We start from the raw sequence: 17098 nt of genomic DNA on the forward strand, positions 1-17098 counted from the left end.
GGAAAACCATGGCCTGATCAGACGAGTCCCGATTTCAGTTGGTAAGAGCTGACAATACCGTTCGAGTGTGATGCAGACCCCACGAAGCCATAGGCCAAAGTTGTCAGCAAGGCACTGTGAAAGCTGGTGGTGTTTACATAATGGCGTGGGCTGTGTTTACGTGGAATGGACTGGATCCTTTGTTTAAACTGAACTGATCATTGATGGGAGATGGTTATGTTCTGCTTCTCGGAGATCAGTTTTGGCCATTCATGGACATAATGTTCCCTAAGCACAACAGATTTTTTTTTTTTTTTGGATGACCGGCACCTGCTTACAACCCCCACCACTACCGCTCTCCCTACGCATGCCTTACTGACGGCCCATGTAACAACCACGTTATTCTCTGTGCACTCTACTGCCAGAAGCAGATGTGGGATGAATAAGGGGGTCTTGACGAAGGGAAAGAAAATGCAAATACGGATAAATATTTAAATATTGGATGATTTCTCGTGTGGCCAAACTATCTTGGAATTATAATAACTAAATGTAATAACTAAATTTATAAATGGTTTCATAGTAAATTTTTATTGTATTCAATAGATTATGCAAGAACCGTAAATGTAAACATCAAAATTCTCACATTACAAAATGCTGTTCTAAAAACCTCAAACAGAATATCTCGCACACTGGATTCAGTAAGCACTTGATGAAACAATAATGTCACACTTTGCATATGAAATCTTATAAACTGTAACCGCGGGAAGGAGGATCAAAACCGTTTCGTAGATCCAGCTGATGAAGACGCATCTGTCCATAATCACATCGAACATGCGATGGAATGATAGAGTGCAGCCTAAACGTAACTGTGACCTTGCACCTTTAAGGAAACAATTCTCTTCTGAAATAACTTTCGTATCGATGCTTCTTCGTATCGATTACTCAGTAACAGAACGATGTCGAATTAAACCTGTAACAACAGGTTGAACATCAACTTGATTCGTTGTAACTACCGTGTACATTAGAGCTACAAGACCAGTTTTGGATTGTTTGAAGCCTGGACAAGGTTCCTTGATTCAGGTAAGGTAGAAGACATACAATGAAATAATGCGGTTTTGAAACTATCCAGTTGTGTATAACAAACACAATAGTGCCGCTGTGACAAGCTTCTGTCCCAGTTTTCTAACTTATATAACAATGTCAAAATACGGTCCCAAGAAAAACAGTAGCAAAAAATCACAGAATAAAAGAGTAAATGAGTTCATTTTCCTGGGAAATGCTGCACCTTTGAGAATAGAAGAAACATAATTAATAATGATTTAGGGGAAATAAATCCCAATAAAATTCTGTAAAATAGCGGCAATTCTATTCATACAATATGGCAGTGATACAAGGACAATGGAAGTTGGAAATAACCAGAATATAAGCAATGAGAATTTTAAAAAGAGCACCTGATTTTATATTATCATACAGAATAAGCAACACTGCAGTCAGACTGTAACTGAAAGCTAAAATTATTAACATTCGGTTAAGGAGTAAAGAAACAGGTGAAAAAATAGACTTCTGAAAATTATAATGGAGAATCAAAAATTAGTGGAAAATCACTAGGCAAACAATAGAAGAGGTAAAGAGAGCAAATGAATGAAAAGAGAAGTAAAATAAAATAAGTGTGAAAATTCGTAAACAATAGGAGACCTAAAGAGAGCAGGAAAGCTATCAAACGCATGTAACAAAGGGAAACAGGAATTGTCGCAACATGCAAAGAAATCACATTGAGAAAAGAAAAAGAAAAGGAAGAAATATTTTGTCTTGGTTTGGTTTAAGGAAAACATTAGAGCTGGTAGAGTCACAACTTTTGGCAAATATTACGGCATATCTTTAGCTGCGATGGCATATAAGCGTCCGGTGGATTGCATGAACATCAATGGTGCCTGTAATCAAAGAGGAAGACTCATTATGCGAGGGAGTAAGTGACAGCTGAGCTATCGAAATAGAGTAGTTGGTAGGGACAACGCTTTAAACCATTTTTGTGTACACGAGAAAAACTATGGCAGATTCTTCAAAGAAATTACTTGAGATGCTTTTTGTGAGGAAAGAGTGTATTAAATGACGAATTTTCACACCCATTGCCTTTTACTTCTCTATTCTTTAATTTGCTGAAATGCAACACAGTTGCTGCCTGAGACAATGGTGTTTTCTTTCTTCTGTCTTTCTTTCATAGGAATCAATGCACGGTAGATATAAATATCTACATACTAATGTATTCTCCGCAAGTAACCGAAAAGAACTTGGAATATCATGTTTAGTCACTCCTTTCAATGTCTGAGTCACCAGTACGCATTAATCAAACCACAATACACCTCCATAAGAACACTCTCAACTTCTTACTGCCATCGCGCGAGATCCACTACAGTGGAGTCAGTAGAGCGCTTTCACTTGGTACCTCAAATATTGTTTCTCTAAACTTATCTGTGCCATTTTCCGATTAACATAGTCTTTCAAATAGGCCCTTGGAAGACTCTGCACAGACAGACACAGCAATTACGAAACACGTCTTTATTTTTCCGTAAATCCTTCCTCTAAGTTTACGAGTCAAGGACAACAAAATCTTGATCACTGATCTCCAGTATGCAACGCTGGTCATCTTCCCCCTTTCGTTAGCAAACGGAACAACTTTTTTGCTTAATTGTCCTTATAAAACGAAGTCCAACTCTTTCACGCAGGTTGTATGTGATTTCTTCATACCAATGCTTTTCAAGACTATACCTGATCGAGGTTTGGCTTATCTTAAAAGGAAAAACCGATAATAAGTTCCTCCACTGGGGTATCTCTACATAATTACTCCAAGCCAATGTTTCGTGTACGACGAAGGATACTTGCTACCACTACTATCAATTTTCTGTACCTTAATCTCTCACCCATTCTTCCTAGGAAGGTTGCTTCCAACAATATCTCCTGTGATGGACAGACATGAACATCTCTGTTACTCTTTCAAGCGAGATATACCGACTTGCTACGACCCCAGGAAGGCGTTTCTGAAGTGGTTCGTTGCCTGCCATCACGCATAGTGGAAAAGTGTTCTAACGCCGAAGCAGTACTGTGGGATTGATAGCAGCGGCATCTTCTGTGTGATTTGCTTTACAGATGCATCGCAGTTAATCAGAATCCTTCCAACAATACTATGTCTTACGTACGACATACTTGTTTCAATTTTTACTTATTTGTTCCCTCTCATATCTCTTCTCAGTGTTATCCCTATTATCGAAGTTTAGCCACCGTCATTCCAACCAGATGTGTTTCATTTAATGTGCTCGTGTGTTTTTAAGTTAGAAATAAATGCTCAGTTAATCTTCATGTGTTATATATGTTAGCACAACCCTGCCACACCCCTGCTTCCTAGTCAGGCTTCTTAAAACCATTCAGTTTTTATCTTCCCTTAAAAATTATATGCTGTCTTTTGTATCTAACTAGAAATACTTAATTCTTTCCATCAGATAGAGATTTTTTTTTGCAATCTATTTAAGCAGGATATAGATGAATTTGAACTACCAATTAAAGGGGTGTTAGAAATAGAATTTTTTTCAGATTTTCGGATTTTTATCTCATAAGTCAGCCATTTTCCGAATAAAATGATATTATTCTAATTATCGTTAATTCCCCATTAAGGAGAGCGGTAAAACACAATCAATATTCACAATGACAATATGGTACATACACTCCCGGAAATGGAAAAAAGAACACATTGACACCGGTGTGTCAGACCCACCATACTTGCTCCGGACACTGCGAGAGGGCTGTACAAGCAATGATCACACGCACGGCACAGCGGACACACCAGGAACCGCGGTGTTGGCCGTCGAATGGCGCTAGCTGCACAGCATTTGTGCACCGCCGCCGTCAGTGTCAGCCAGTTTGCCGTGGCATACGGAGCTCCATCGCAGTCTTTAACACTGGTAGCATGCCGCGACAGCGTGGACGTGAACCGTATGTGCAGTTGACGGACTTTGAGCGAGGGCGTATAGTGGGCATGCGGGAGGCCGGGTGAACGTACCGCCGAATTGCTCAACACGTGGGGCGTGAGGTCTCCACAGTACATCGATGTTGTCGCCAGTGGTCGGCGGAAGGTGCACGTGCCCGTCGACCTGGGACCGGACCGCAGCGACGCACGGATGCACGCCAAGACCGTAGGATCCTTCGCAGTGCCGTAGGGGACCGCACCGCCACTTCCCAGCAAATTAGGGACACTGTTGCTCCTGGGGTATCGGCGAAGACCATTCGCAACCGTCTCCATGAAGCTGGGCTACGGTCCCGCACACCGTTAGGCCGTCTTCCGCTCACGCCCCAACATCGTGCAGCCCGCCTCCAGTGGTGTCGCGACAGGCGTGAATGGAGGGACGAATGGAGACGTGTCGTCTTCAGCGATGAGAGTCGCTTCTGCCTTGGTGCCAATGATGGTCGTATGCGTGTTTGGCGCCGTGCAGGTGAGCGCCACAATCAGGACTGCATACGACCGAGGCACACAGGGCCAACACCCGGCATCATGGTGTGGGGAGCGATCTCCTACACTGGCCGTACACCACTGGTGATCGTCGAGGGGACACTGAATAGTGCACGGTACATCCAAACCGTCATCGAACCCATCGTTCTACCATTCCTAGACCGGCAAGGGAACTTGCTGTTCCAACAGGACAATGCACGTGCGCATGTATTCCGTGCCACCCAACGTGCTCTAGAAGGTGTAAGTCAACTACCCTGGCCAGCAAGATCTCCGGATCTGTCCCCCATTGAGCATGTTTGGGACTGGATGAAGCGTCGTCTCACGCGGTCTGCACGTCCAGCACGAACGCTGGTCCAACTGAGGCGCCAGGTGGAAATGGCATGGCAAGCCGTTCCACAGGACTACATCCAGCATCTCTACGATCGTCTCCATGGGAGAATAGCAGCCTGCATTGCTGCGAAAGGTGGATATACACTGTACTAGTGCCGACATTGTGCATGCTCTGTTGCCTGTGTCTATGTGCCTGTGGTTCTGTCAGTGTGATCATGTGATGTATCTGACCCCAGGAATGTGTCAATAAAGTTTCCCCTTCCTGGGACAATGAATTCACGGTGTTCTTATTTCAATTTCCAGGAGTGTAAATTGGTACATTTCAAATTCATGTCACTTTTTTCTGTCTCTTTCTTTTCTCTTCCCAAAAACCTTTCATAAAATCACTGTGTTTCTTCTTCCTCTCTTCTGTCCATTTCTTTCCTGGTTTCTTCTCTTTTGGCGTTTCTTCGAATTTCTGTTTGTTGATTTTTTCTCTGTATTTTCCTCTGTTTGATATTTCTTCTGTGGAGATGTTCAGATTTTTGAGGTCTTCCATGGTTTCCTTTACCAAGTTAGTTTTCATCTTATTCGACACCACTATGTTAAAGATCTTCTTGGTCAGCCTATTTTCATTCATCCTATGAATGTGCCCATAGAATTTTGCCCTTCTTTTTCTGATATTGTAATTGTCTCTGCCTGTTTGTACAATTCCTTTATTGGTCTCTTTATCCAGATGCCCTGTCTCTGAACTGGCCCATAGATCTTTCTCAGAATTTTCATCTCTTGCTTTTCCATTTCCTTGATTTTAGTTCTTCCTCTGATTACTGTTGTTTCTGAGGCATACAAGGCCTCAGGTAAGACAACTGTTTTGTAATGTTTTAATTTGGCATTGACAGAAATATTTCTTTTCTTGTAATGGTTCGATGTAAGTCTGTATGCTTTTTGTAGTTTTGTAACCCTTTTTTCATTGACTGTTGAATTCAGTCCTGTTTTCTGTATAATCTCTCCCAGGTATTTGAAACTTTCTACTTGTGTTATCTTTCCGTACTTAGTTATCGATGGGCTTCTGTCTGTAGATTTTGTATGCACGTACTGGGTTTTTTCATATGATATTTGTAGTCCTGTTCTGGCTGCGATTTCATGCAATATCTCTAGGGCTTCTCTGGCTTCTTTTCTGTCATTTGTAATGAGGGCTATATCGTCGGCAAAGGCCAAACATTTTATGTTGACGGTTCTATTTTTCTCTCTCCCCATCTTTACCCCATTGACTCCTTTGTCCGACGTCCTGATTATTTTCTCTAAAACAGCGTTAAATAAAATGGGTGACAGGCCATCTCCCTGTCTCACTCCTGTCTTGATTTCGAAAGATTCTGAGATCTCGCCCATGAACTTCACTTTTGACTTTGTATTTGTTAATGTTTCCTGAATTAGTTTTCTGGTCTTATTGTCTACCTTAATTTCTTCTAGTGTATTAAAAAGTGTTTCTCTATCTAAGGAATCGTAAGCCTTCTTGAAATCAACAAATGTTACTGTGGTGTTTCTGGACTTTCTCGTTGTTAATAATGTTCTCAGACACCAGATCTGCTCACTGCATGATCTTCCCTTCCTGAACCCTCCTTGGTATTCTCCGATCTGTGGATCTATCTGAGGTTCTAGGCGATTTAACAGAGCTTTTGATAGAATTTTGTACGCCACTGGCAGTAACGAAATTCCTCTATAGTTATTAGGATCTGTTTTGTCTCCTTTCTTATGGAGGGGGTGTATTAGGGCTGACTTCCATTCTTTTGGTATCTTTTCTGTTTCCCAGATGTTTTTGATTATACTATGAATTTTGGGTGTAATGTTTTCATGGTCTAATTTCCAGATTTCTGCAATCAGTCCATCTTCTCCTGGTGCTCTATTATTTTTCAAGGATTTTATTATTTTCACGATTTCTTCATATGTTGGGGATTCGGAGTCCCGGTTGGGTTCTGGTTTTGTAAACTGTAATCTCTGTTTTGGTTTATCACAGTTAAGTAACGTGTCAAAGTATCTGGCTAATATTTCACAGTTTTTCTTGTGATATATATATCACTTATGAACTCACTTGGGAATTATTTTATTTTATTTTTTAAAATATAATCTACACTGGCTAAAAATATTAAAATATTTACATGCATTACTTCAAGATCTCATAAAATCGGTAATTTTTTTATATATAAGGCTGTAGATTGCTGTGTAATAAAGGTTAATTACGTGTATGTATTGGTAGCACTGTACAAACAGTATCCTATCGTTTCATAGAATAAACACGCGTTGTATGACAAGTGCTAACGTTTTTCTGAGGAAAAGTGACGAATATATTGTTAAATCTGTCAAAAAGTACAGTATGACACCAAAACGAAATGTTTTTAAGACACGTTGGTTTCGTGATAACACATTTTCGAATAAAGGGAAACACTGTGTTCAACATGTGACGTGTGAAGTTACAGGCAAACTCGTCACTATCTAGAGAAACACCCATTAGTGCTTCGAAGATTAAAATAAAACTTTGTGATACACATTTTTCTCAAAAGGAAAGAGATGTAAATGGAAGGTTAGATTCTATTACGATAGATTTACACATCCTAACAAGGGTGTTAGGTGAATATGTGTGTTGTAAAATATGTGGAGGGCCAATTAGTTTACATGAAGACAGTGAGATACCAAATAGACTAGCCAGGAAACGTATCATTAATTGTGCCAGTTGTAAATATACGCATCATTTTGGAATTCTGATAAGTGTTGTAAGTAGGCTGTTTAGGTTTTTATATTGGTAACGCCACGTAGCGCTCTGTACGAAAATCACTGGCTGTGCTGTGTGCAGTCTGTGACTGGTTTGCATTGTTGTTGGCTATTGTAGTGTTGGGCAGTTGGCTGTTAACAGCGCGTAGCGTTGCGCAGTTGGAGGTGAGCCGCCAGCAGTGGTGGTTGTGGGGAGAGAAATGGCGGAGTTTTGAGAGCGGATGATTTGGACGTGTGTCCATCAGAGACAGTAAATTTGTAAGACTAGATGTCATGAACTGCTATATATATTTTGAGTTTTGAACGATATTAAGCTGGCACTAGTGGCGCTCGCTGTATTGCAGTAGTTCGCGTAACGAAGATTTTTGTGAGGTAAGTGATTTGTGAAAGGTTAGTCAGGGCCATTCTTTTGTAGGGATTATTGAAAGTCAGATTGCATTGCGCTAAAAATATTGTGTATCAGTGTAGTGTTGATCAGAATAGGTAAAGAGCGAAATGTCTGAGTACGTTCAGTTCTGCTCAGCTGTTTGAAAATCAAATAATGTAAGAGGTTTATCAGCACAGTAATTCATTAATTTTTCTAAGGGGACGTTTCAGTGTAAAGATAATTATTTTGAAGTAATTGTTAGATGGTTTTATGGCTTGAAAGCAATTGGCAAAGGACACACTGCAGCAGAAACCATCTGTGCCATGATGAATATGTCACGCTCACCTTGTGAAATCGACAACTATGCAGGATTTATTGGAGCTGCTGTGGAATCTGTTGTATGTGAGGCAGTGAAGGGTGCTGGAAACCAAGCTGCTGAAATAAATGGTGGTATGACTGACATATTAGTAGCTTTTGATGGCACTTGACAGAAGCGCGGCACATTTCTAAAAATTCAGTTGAAACGATGACCAGTGTGGATACTGAAAAGGTAATAGATTTCCAGATTTTAACCAAAAGTTGTTATAAGTGTAAATCAGGGAATGAAGAAGGGCATATCTATGACAGAAATTATGAAGGAACAAGTGGTGGTGGTGGTATGGAGGCCTCTGCAGCTACTGAAATTTTTAGTCGATCTGTGAACGAAGGGGCGTGTATTACACTAAGTTCTTAGGTGATGGAGACTCAAAAGCATATAACAGTGTAGTAGCCGCTCAGCCTTATGGTGAGAAGATTATCACAAACCTAGGGTATGTTGGTCATGTCCAGAAGAGGATGGGCATCAGGTTGAAGAAGTTGAAACAAAGTTGGAGAGACAAGAAACTTTCTGATGGTAAAACCACAAGAGGCAGGCTGACAGATAAAATGATTGATGAACTGCAGCAGTATTATGGGGTGGCCATTAGAAATAATACTGAGGATTTGTTGAAAATGAAGCAGGCAGCAGGGGCTACCTTCTTCCACAGACTGCCAACTGATGAAAAACCAGTATACCACCTTTACCCTCCTGGGCCTCATCCACGGTGCAATTACCGCAATGCCCAGTGCTCAAACAGTTCATACAGTCATAAACATTCCTTTCCATCAGCAGTCATGGATATCATAAAATCTGTTTACAGAGACCTGGCAAATCCTGAATTACTGAAGAAGTGTCTGCATGGTCAGACTCAAAATCCCAGTGAGTCGTTCAATAGTCTTATATGGACAATAAACACTGATAGGGTGAGGCCGCGGTGGCCGAGGGGTTCTAGGCGCATCAGTCCGGAACCGCGCCACTCCTACGGTCGCAGGTTCGAATCCTGCCTCGGGCATGGATGTGTGTGATGTCCTTAGGTTAGTTAGGTTTAAGTAGTTCAAAGTTCTAGGGGACCTATGATCTCAGATGTTACGTCCCATAGTGCTCAGAGGCATTTGAACCATTTTTGATAGTGTGAAAGTGCTATATCATATGGAAATTAATCCTGGAGCAAACTGCATCAGACAACTTGAACGGATGGACAAGGTTGGCATTGATAAAACAGAGAATGTAGCATAGTTGGCCACTAAGTACACAAAATTTAAACTGTGTAGTTAAAAAATTGTATTTCCGAAAGCTGTGGCGAAAATGCAATTATTGTAGTTTAGTAGACTCAGAACATACAGTTTAATGTTCTGTAAAAGTTTCATGTCAATAGCTACAGTGGTTGCTGAAATACAGAAAAGTCAAGTCACTAAATTTAACGTTCTCGGGATAGGGCGTTCTAACTCCCCTTAAAATGTTGTGTTAACTCAGAGTCTCGAGAAGAAAAGGCATCATTAAAAACTACTCTAGATGCGTGGAAATATTGTCACGTTAGCACGATATTTTAATCAATGTATTATGCAAAGTATCAGTTTCATTGCGTTCATTGTGGCCGTTCATGGTGTAAGCACTTTCGTCAGTGTATTTGGGAACCAGTTCCCTATGTATGAGTTTAGTTCTCTTACCAGTCTTCTTCCTTGAGTTATAGATCCTCGCTGAGTTTTGTACGTTTCGCACCAGTACGTCATACTGCCAACCGAGAACCACTGTTGAGCAATCGAGCGCAATGGGAGGGAGCGAACCTCATTCCCTTTCACGAGGCCGACAATTTCGCTAACGGCCGGCGGTAGCCATCTCAATTCGGATCGCGCAAACTGCCGCAATAGTTCACCTGTTGCAGACGGCAGCGAACGCCAATGTAGGGCGCATGTGCACTGCCGCGCACGAACAGATGAAGGCCGGTTCGCAGTTTTGGTGGACTCCGGTGAGGTAGTTATTGCCGCCGAGGGTGAGGTGATGCAGGGGGTCAGCACCGCTCATTCAAAGGCACAGTGGTGGCGAGCGCTTAGCTGAAACTACGCGGCGTGCAGCGGCGCGTGCAGCCGCAGTGCCGAGCGCCTCCTTCGATACCGATCTCGTCACCCGGCCGTATTTTACAGCAGCGGGGGACCCCGAAGCTCTTTTCTTTTGTGGCTTGTGAGCAGCGAGAGACGCGAGCGTGACAGTGAGGCTGGAAGAGGGAGAGGGGGCAGAGGGCGGTAGAGAAAAAAGGGAGGAGAAAGGAAAAGAAAAAAAGTGCGCCACGACTGCTCTCTCAACACGCGAAGGGCGACGGGAAAAGGAATAAGTAAGCAGCGTCCCGGGAGAGGTCGGGCTTTTGCACGCTCGACTTACGCCCCCCGTCGGCCAACGGTAGCTAGCTGTCCGCTTAGGCGGCCGCCAGCACTTCGCGGTCGTAATCTGGGTCGCTGAGGTCTCTGCCGGTGACGTCAACTTCGGAGATCAAAGTCGAAGCTGACATATTTGCGAGGGTGTCTCGAGTCTCCGAAAAGGACGTTTGAGCACATACATTTACCAACCTGAAGGACACTAAGAAGCACACGTTGACGTCCGGGCAAAAAGCCAGCCGGGATTTCGTTGTGTAACACGAATCCAGTGCGAAAGTGCATGTCAGAAGTATACTACGTAGATGACAAGATGGCTCCAGCGCATGGTGGATGTTAAACTCCTTTTCTTAAAACAGTAGGCACTGTGGTCAGTTGATTTTGATGGTTTGGTGATAACGCAGGTATGTGCTGCCGTTAATTACAGCAACTGATTTTTCTTTTTAATTATGGGATGCAAGTCAGCTAGTTGGTGGATCTCGTACTGATGACAAATAAGATATTCAGATACTTTTGATCGGTATTTCAGATCGTTTAAGTTTCACTATTAAGCACAGTTTTGTTATACGGTTCTCTTGGATTATTAGACTCGCGATGACCCCCGACCCCCTTTAAAAAAATAAAAGAGACATGGTTGCTTCATGCAACAACCACCGCATCACCAACGGCAGACCGTACAGTGGACACTCCCTCTGTCGAGGCCGCCACTGCCTTGACCACTTAGTTTGCTCACGTGTCTGGTGGACGCCAACCCCGTCCTATCCTCCCCCCTCTCCCCTCCACCGTGCTACACAAATCATCATCAGGAAGGCGCTGGATGTTGGCTGAGTCCCTTACAAGGGAAGAAACCGTAGGGGCAGTGCGATGTGTGCAGTGGCAGCAGCAAGGGTTACAGGCTGGGGTTATAAGATGTGGGGGATGTATGGCAGGCATGTGTGCGGAAGTTGTCACCTAACCAAGATGGTGTTGAAACGTCCCCTTAGAAAAATTTATTAATGATTGTGCTGATAAACCTCTTACATTATTTGGTTTTCAAACAGCTGAGCAGAACTGAACGTACTCAGACATTTCGCTCTTTACCTATTCTGATCAACACTAAACTGACACACAATATTTTTAGCGCAACGCAATCTGACTTTCAAAGATCCCTGCAAAAGAATGGCCTGACTAACAATAACCTATACCTTTCATGAATCACTTACCTCACAAAAATCTTCATTACTCGAACTACTGCAATACAGCGAGCGCCAATACTCCCAGCTAAATAAAAGATTCTAACTACTGAAGGCACTAACTACTGATAGGCATAGTCAGCAAATGAAAGATTTTGATTCTTTCTGATGGATTCACGTCCAGATCGTCCGCTCTCAAGGTTCTGCAATTTCTCTCCCCACATCCACCACTGCTGGCAGCTCACCTCCAACTGCCCAACGCTACAATGGCGAATGGTCCAACAATGCCAACCAGCCACAGACTGCACACAGCATAGCCAGTTACTTTCGTACAGAGTGCTAGGTGATGTTACCAACATAAAAATCTAAACAGACTACTTACAGTGTGACCCCAACAATTGTGGACATCCTCGATCATTTTCTCTGTTTTTAAATAGAGCGGAAAGTTGATCTATTTCCTACCCTTCGTGGCGATGCTAGCAGCAACGCAAATGCAGATGCAATAGTTACTTGGTGCTGTCCTTTGTGTGTGTGTGTGTGTGTGTGTGTGTGTGTGTGTGTGTGTGTGCGTGTGTGTGTGTGTTTGTGTAGAAACACCGCTACTTAGATTTCCCACCATTATTAAACATTAACCCATTGAAGTATCATCAGTGTAATTGGTTAAATTTGCACTGTGAAGGTATTTGTTGAACTATTCAAAGGTTTTTTTTTAATTACCGCTACCAGTTACAAACTTTGTCAACTATTGTATTACTTATTTATTTAGCGACATGTTTCGAGGGAATACCTCATCTTCAGGCTAAATGGCATTACAAAAACAACTTTACAATAAGGCCATACTAATGTTACATACTCATTTCCTACATGCTGTGGTCATCTTTGTTCTTCTGACGTCAAAGATGACCATAGTATTTACGAGAAGACTATGTAACATGAATATGACCTTATTGTAAAGTTGTTTTTGTAATGCCATTTAGCCTGAAGATGAGGTATTCCCTCGAAACATGTCGCTAAATAAATAAGTAATACAATAGTTGAAAAAGTTTGTGACTGGTAGCGGTAATTTAAAAAAAAACCTTTACATATTTGTTGAACTATTACAGTCACATAATTAAGTATGTCTTCTTGAAAAGTGGGAGTAAATGGTAACATAGTAACAAATTGTCCCCTATACACTTGATTATACAAATGGTGTAACGCTTTTGACACACTCATGAAAAGGCTCTTCTTTCTTACGGTGTTTTGAGATCGACTTGCGTGGACATGTGGGGTAAATGTGCGTTGCCCAAAGCGCCACACCGTCTTGATGCACCGAGCGCACCCGTGCGGCGAAATGGGCTGCCTGCTCGCTCAGGTACAAGGCAACGCGACACAACTTCGTCTGCAGACGCAGGACCTTCCCATGGTGCAGCCCAGGCGCACCTGCGACACCAGCAGCAACGGGATGGACAGAGGCGCGGCCGAACTGAATCTGACTTCCAACTATTTAGATATTTTACTGCAAGAAGAAAATGACTCGGAAATAATATTGTGGTTCCTCAACTTGCCCAAGAAGAAGATTAATATTATTTTTGCGACGCATGACCGTGAAGGTTGTTACAACGTTCTGATTAACAGGCACCTTGTAAAAGGCGACACCAAATTCTGACTTTATTTTAGGTTTGTTTGATCATATTTTGAACCTTGCAGAAAAAAAAGTGCAACTTGTTCAAGAAAACCCGTCAGTTCAGCTGAAAAAGTGGCAGTGACACTTATATTCTCCTGTAATACACAAATTTTTGATTAAAATTATCAAAACATTTTTTTCCCTTTGTGAGAGTTCTAATAGTTCAACAGCTCTTAACCTTTTAACACATCATGGAACAATAAGTATTACCTAATTTACTATTAAGAATGAGTCTTTTCAGATGGGAATTGAACCCCTTCCTGCTACATTTTGTTACATTTCTCCTTTAAGGTGAAACAGTGAAAAGTTTGGAAAATAGCCATTTAGTAACACTCTTGCATATCATTTAGATAATAATTTCAAGATAGTACTGAGTCACTTTAATAAAAGATTTTGTTTACTCTCCACCACTGACAGATTTACAGCAACGAAAAGAGAGAGAGAACTTAATATAAACTACATTTATTACAATTGCAAGCTGCTTTTAAGAAATTTACAAAACGTAGTAAAAATTAAACAACACTTTAATTTTATTTTAAAAGTAAATATATCATGCTCTTAAGATTACCATTCTCAAATAATATATCTGTTTTGACACTTCTCATTTTTGAGTTTTACATCCGTCACTTAATTCCTAAATTCCTTATGCTTTTTTAGCTCAGCTAAAATATTGAGATGGGGCGATCTCTCAGCCATAACCATATTCAATAGAAATAAATTTGTATATCCCTCCGTAGGCGCCTCTAGCTGTTTTATTTTCAATTCTGCAGATGCTTTCTCCCTTTCAATCTGTCGTTTTTCGAAGCAGGAGATACATCATGTCCTCAACACTCACTTTCTTCTTCTTACGTAAACTTGAGCCACTGGGATCGTTTGTTTATCTCCACGGAAGTTGTATGTCCATGTGAAACAAGATAATGTAGCTTGTATCTCCGTCTCATCTCTGGCTCTCCCACGTTAAGCGATATGGATACAACTTCTGTATTGTCTCTGGAATCAGTCACAATGTTTGAAACAATACTGTCGATCTCTTCTTCCGACTGAAAGACTCAAACACTGGAGACAGATATGCAACGAAATATTTCCTGTTGAATTTCGTCAGATGTATCAATACAGTGCTTACAGAAAGTTCAGGGACAAATCTAAATTTCGTTGAATCCACGTGTGTCACTTAAGTAACAATGTTTCAGTCACTGTTTTGCATGATGTTATTGGGGATCTGAATTACGAGTTTATACGTTAAATTTCACTGCTCTGGTTCTAATACTTTTCCCGTTTTCTAAATTTCTAAATAGAGCTAAAAATAGATCCTCTCTTTCTGACAAAATGTTTTATTTCCCTAAAATGGTAATGGTATACTGAAATCATCTCAAGAAAACTTATGGCTGTTTGCAGTATATCCAGCGGTGTAATTTACGTAAACAGCTGCGTTGTTCTAAAACCATAATGGATGGAATAATATAATTTTTCGCCAGTGAATTCGGTGGCAAAATTGTGTTGAGAGATCGTGGCAAATGGTCATTGAAGAGAATTGTGACGAAAAACTAGAGAACTACAGCTGCTGAAGTCACTGCAGATCAGAAAGCCGCACTCACAAACTCTGTCAGCACCGAAACAACACGAAAAGAACTCCAAAAGCTGTGAATTACAGAACGAGTTGGAATTCCACAAACGCTTATGAGTAATACACATGCAGGTAACAGAGACACGTGATACCCATGTCACAAAACCTAGCGTATAGAGTTCCATCTTCGAGCTTTTTTGTGTGTGTGTGTGTGGGGGCGGGGGGGGGGGGGGGCGTCTTTCTGACTGGTTGGATGGAAGTGGCCTGCATTGAATTTCTGTGTCAACCTATTCATCTCAGAGTAGCACTTGCAACCTACATCCACAATTATTTGCTGGATGTATTCCAACCTGTCTTCCTCCACAGCTTTTGCCCTCTAGTAAGAAGGAAGTCATTCCCTCATGCCTTAACATATCTCCTATCATCCTGTCAATAGTCATCCCACTCTCCATTGTGGCCAAATTATTCAAGATGGCGGACCCAAGATGGCAGCGATAGATACGGCAAAGTTGAATTGGGCTACCTGCACTAACCTGACACCCTTCCTCTCTCCCCTCCCCACCCCTCAACCAAAAAATGACCCAAAGTTCAACATTCTAGCAGAACAAAGCAACACACCATTGCTACCTACACTAACCTTAGGAAATGAGGGGAAAATAGGTTGCTTGGGCTGTCTCAACTAACGTAATTCATCTGACTGCCACCTCTTCCTAGAAATTAGTGGGAAAAGGACTCAGCCTGTGCTGGATAGGATGGATGTAAGTATTTATTTTGCTGGCAGTCTTTATTTAAACAATTACAGGCAGTACCTCCATCCAGTGTGTTCACCACGATGTCCAGAGTCCAACAGACCCAGTACACAGTACCGCCACCTGAGGACACTGTCATCCCTCCTGTGATGCACTCCAAGATGGCGGTCTGGGGGGGGGGGATGGCGGGGAAAGAACTCAGCCTGCACTGGCCTGCTGGAGAGAGGAAGGAGTGTACTTTATTTATTTTGGTACAATTTATTTAGGGACAGATTACACATAGGTTATTTATTATACTGACACAAAGCACTCACTCGGACATGCTTGAGATCACAATACACAATTTAAAGACCTGCAAACTACTGGTAAACTGCCAAAATAATGTAGTACACTGATGTACAAACATTCAAACAATTCGTAAATTACCGAAACAACGCAATATACATTATTCAGACCTGCAAACAACTCGTAAATTACAGAAGTAATGCAGTACATAGCATACAGACCTGTAAACTACTCGTAAACTGTCGAAATAAAGCATTGCACAGCCTGCAGAATGAAAACAACTCATAAATTCTGAAAAAATAATGTATGTGTAATGCTACACAAACACATTCACAATGCTTAAATAGCCGAAAGTAATGCAGCGCACAGACACTCATTGCAGGTAAACAATGGTTTCGAATGACTGTCAACTGCAACTAGTAGAGGTTCCAACACGCGCACATGCAGATGGCACTGCGAGCCACCACTGGACAAAAGCTAGCGTCGGAGCTCTCACGCTGCTGATACCTACAGCAAGCAGGAGAAAGTTGCATCTAGTTTTGGGCATACAGTTAGAGTTCTTCAAGTGTTATATAGACATCACATGTCGCCAGTTTACTGTTGTTGGCATGCGACCTCCCTACCTATGGAGCCTGACATCACAAGTCGCGCTATAGAAATCTGTACCAATGCTTGCCAGAATAGCACAGAGTGCATCATTCCTAGCATTCCTAATGGGACTAGTGAGATGCCTCTGGCGACGTATGCGCTTACCAAGCTACCATGCGTACTTGCCGGTCCAGCACATCCTAATTGCTGAGCAAGAGATGTCAGCGTAGGGATTTACACCCATAGGCACATTTAAATGCTGTCTATGTTATACTGATGTCTCATGTCTTGTGAATAACAACCAAGACCCCCCTCTGGGTGCACTATAGAAATCTTCTGCAAGGCTTTCAGGAACTGTTAATGAAAATAGTCGAGAATAGCACCGAATGCATTCTTCCTGATGCTGGTAATGGCACAGTCCGTTCATCACA

Source organism: Schistocerca cancellata, chromosome 6 (assembly GCF_023864275.1).
Source record: "Schistocerca cancellata isolate TAMUIC-IGC-003103 chromosome 6, iqSchCanc2.1, whole genome shotgun sequence".
Taxonomy (NCBI): Eukaryota; Metazoa; Arthropoda; class Insecta; order Orthoptera; family Acrididae; genus Schistocerca; species Schistocerca cancellata.